We start from the raw sequence: 4,156 nt of genomic DNA on the forward strand, positions 1-4,156 counted from the left end.
CTTATCCACAGAGGAACCAGTCACCTCTCAGACTGCAGACATTAGGACCTTATCCACAGAGGAAGCTTCCCACAAGTGCAGTACAGCCTGGGGCATCTGTGCCCTGATGAAACAGCCCACAGGTGCCTGAGGGAGAGAGTCATGTTCAAGTCCCCTCTTGTCCAGATTGTACCATCACCAGAAATAAACAGGATTATCTGGGTGAGCAAGAGTGAATGGAAGTTCAGTGGCTCCTCACGTCTCAGGAACCCAGCTCCACTTCCCCCTGGGATCTCTCAGAAGGCAGAATATATCTGAGCAGGAAGGCACATTAAGAATCAAGTCGAGTAAGCTTCCTCATATTAGAAATAGGAAGTAGCCTTCCCCATCCCTCTCTATTCCGAGAAGGGAAGACGCTGCTAAACTCAAGTCAGAGAGTGAGAAGGGACTGGTGGCAGGCTTCCTCCCTGGGCCATGGTTCTTGTCACGGCAGTCTCCAGCAATGTGCAAAGGCTGGCTGGAGGCATGCTGAGTCTCAGGGGGAAAGGCAAGGATATTCTCATGGGGAGAAGCTGTCCCGGGTATAGTTGAAACTTGCTGCTTTATGCTTGATGAGTAATTATGTAAAAAGAAATGCCCTAGGCCTGGCCTCTGCTTTCCTATTTCTAATATGAGGAAGCTTACTCGACTTGATTCTTAATGTGCCTTCCTGCTCAGATATATTCTGCCTTCTGAGAGATCCCAGGGGGAAGTGGAGCTGGGTTCCTGAGACGTGAGGAGCCACTGAACTTCCATTCACTCTTGCTCACCCAGATAATCCTGCTCTCATCCCAGGATTAAGGGAACAGCTGGGCACAGACTAATATAGACACAGGGAAAGCCTAGGGCAGCAGGGTCCTCAATTCCAGGGGCTTGCCTATGGCCGAGGGTCCTTTTTCTGACACCTGAGCATGCTGGGCCACGTTGGCCTGGGTTACACACATACTTTCCCCTCTATGCAGCTTTTGATCTCCCAGGTACCGGGGCGAGGTGAGTCAACATCAAAATTAGATTGCTGACTTGAACATGCACTGGGTCCCAGGGCAGTAGAGCCTGAAGGGTCTCTGAAGTAAATGACACTTTTCTAAGGCTTCACAACACACAGTCAAGAGAATGTGTTTATTCACTCTCAGTATAATGCAGAGACAGACCGACAGACAGAGACAGACACACACACACAGAGGGAGAGAGAGAGAGAGAGAGAGAGAGAGAGAGAGAGAGAGAGAGAGAACAGAGACTCAGGGAGACTGAACAATATATCTAAGATCAAAGAACCAGGAAGTATCCAGCCTTGGACTCCTAGCCAAGTATCTTGTCCACAGGTCTCAATGGCAATGAGTTACAGGCTTTCCATGACTCAAGGCTTGGAGAAAGGGCCACAGAGGGACTCGGTTCTGGGGCCCCTGTGATCACTTCTGGATGGAGGTGGAGCTCTGAGTGTTCCCTGGACACAGGCAACAGCTGTGCTGATCTGTTGCCTAGGCCTCTCTAGATAAACAGATACATAAAATAGCCCAGGGGTGTGGCCTTGCCTTCACAGGGTCAGGAAATATGGCTGGCCTTTCCTTCCCTGTCCGAAGGTCCATGAAGCTGCTCTTTCCCTAGGCTAGACTCCACGGGGAATGGATCTAGAATGTTCCTTAGATTTGGACTGAAGCTAGCAGAAGAGCAGGGGATGTTCTGGGAAGCACAATCTGAAACAAAGAGGGTTTGCAGAGAAGTGAGGAGAGTGGTTTGTGGTGGTTCTGTTTACATGGGGTGCTTCAGATAGACAGACAGAAAGCAGACCTGAGCAGAAGAACCAAGAAAGATGGTAAAGGATTCTGGAAAAGGCTCTAAAACCACAGTGGGTGCCGAAGCCAGACCCTCCCTTCTGGGGAGTAGATTCGGCCCATCTCTTCCCTGTCCTGTATCCAGTGATCTCCACATAGACTTTGGGATCTCCATAGTGCGGGGTTACATGAGAGAAATCAACAAATGTTGGGCTTGTGAAATGCTCAGCAGGTGAAGGAGCTTCACATGCAAGCCTGGCAACCCGAGCTCATTCCCAGAACCCACGTAAAGGTGGAGGGAGAGAACTGTTTCAACAAAATTGTCTCTGGACTCCAAACAGGCGGCATGACATGCACAGACTAGTGTCCACAGCACACATCATGTGCAACCCCCCCCCCACATACATATACACATACATACATACATACATACATACATACATACATATATACAAAGATGATTATTAGATAAAAAGAAAAAACCAGCACATATTACAACTTGGGTATTTTTTAATCTCTTTCTCTCAGAGAGCTGGGTCTATTTGTCTCAGTTCCAGAAATTTCTCTTTCTGTGGTTTGGCTAAGCTAAGGATTACTCTTTGAAAGGTATAACTTGAGGCTTAGAGAAGGCACTATCAGTCAATATCAGCTGTAAATTATTAAGTGTCTACTACTGTTCAAAATCCGAGAGGTTGGATCACTCCATTATTTGCATACAGAAAATAAACATCAGAGGGATGGGAACTTTGCTCAAGGGTGGACAGAATCACAGGGCACGAACCTCATGACCTTAAAGCATAGCACTACCCAAAGCAAGTGACAAAGAAGACTTTTATGTTCACTGTGTTTGCCACCTGTGAACTGTGCACTTTCTGCTGGCTTCCTGCATGAGAGAAGGAAGGCCTCTCTTTCATGGCTTTATCTTAGCTCTCAATTGGTACTCAATAAATATTTGTAGGATAAATGAATAGACTAATGAGCGAGCACTTTCTTGTGTTAGGCTTTCTGCCAGCCACTGTATCAGGAAGCGAGCTGGAGGGAAAGTTTCTAATGCAGAGAAGATCAGACTATAAAGAGCCTTGCCGTTCTTACCATGGACAGAATTTTCCAGGCTTGCCCTTGCAGTGAGCACTGGGGTGCTCTAGGGCAACATGACACCCATCTTTCCATCTCTGCCGGGAGTGGTCCTGGCCCTTCTGAGTGTGGCAACATGTATGTTTCTGTAGGGTTACGGTGGACTGAAGACAAATGGCAGGATGAGTTTCTCTTAACCATGTCTTCCTGAGCCGGGCGATGGTGGACTGAAGACAAATGGCAGAATGAGTTTCTCTTAACCATGTCTTCCTCATTCTTCTAGATTACTTTTTTACTGTATGTGTATGTATGAATATTTTACTTACCTGTATGTCTGTAAAGTGAACCTTCAACACAGTGTGTGTGTGTGTGTGTGTGTGTAACACCATTGTGTGTATATGTATGCAAGTACATTTGTGTGTACACATTTGTGGGAGTTTGGGAGCATGCAAATCTTGGTGTATATGTGGCGGTCATAGGAGAACTCCCTTGAGGGTCGATCCCCACCTTCACCTTGTTTGAGGCAGGGTCTCTTGTTTTGCACTGTGTCTGTCCAGCTAGCTGGCCCATGGCTGCCAGGGAGTCTTTTGTCCCTGCCTTCCTCGTTAGCACAGGAATGCCAGGTCGTACAGACAAGGTACGACCACATCTGGCTCTTCACTTAGGTTTTGATTCAAAGTCCGGTCCTGACTCATGCACAACAAGCACTTTCGCCACTGAGCGTTAGGTTTTTGGAAGCAGGGTCTCACTATACAGCTCTGGCTATCCTGAAACCAAGTATGTGGACCAGGCTGGTTTCAAATCCACAGAGCTCTGCCCGTCTCTGTCTCCGAGTGCTCGGGTTAAAGGCATGTGTCACCATAACCAGGCCCCTCAACACTGTTCGTAATGTCACTGGTCTCTGGAACACGCTGGGGAGTGGACTGCTAAAAACAGAAAATGGCCCACCAGCCACCACCCTGGCCTTCAGGGAGGTCAAAGCTGTATGGAAAGAGGGTGTCCTGTGGAGAAAGCACTGGCTTCTGTTTGCCTTAGGCAGAACTTAGTCCTGTAAATCTGTTTTGCTCTACACTCTTCCTCCTGACTAGGACTAGGCTCACTATTAGGATTTATGAGGCAGGCTATCTTGGTGGATCTCCAGGCCAAGGTGTGCCACAAAGATCACACAACAGATCTTATGCAAGAGATTTATTGGAGGTGGGAGGAGCAAAAGGCTGTCTCAGGGTGGGTATATGAGAGAGAGAGAGAGAGAGAGAGAGAGAGAGAGAGAGAGAGAGAGAGAGAGAGAGAGA

At 47.8% G+C, this 4,156-nt stretch overlaps 1 protein-coding gene across 1 annotated transcript in view; it reads left to right on the forward strand.

The window, feature by feature from the left end:
- Apobec2 (apolipoprotein B mRNA editing enzyme catalytic subunit 2) overlaps nt 1-4,156 on the forward strand; it is a 14,718-nt gene that overhangs the window by 927 nt on the left and 9,635 nt on the right. The window lies entirely within an intron of this gene.

The sequence above is a fragment of the Microtus ochrogaster genome, linkage group LG2 (genome assembly GCF_000317375.1).
Source record: "Microtus ochrogaster isolate Prairie Vole_2 linkage group LG2, MicOch1.0, whole genome shotgun sequence".
NCBI lineage: Eukaryota > Metazoa > Chordata > Mammalia > Rodentia > Cricetidae > Microtus > Microtus ochrogaster.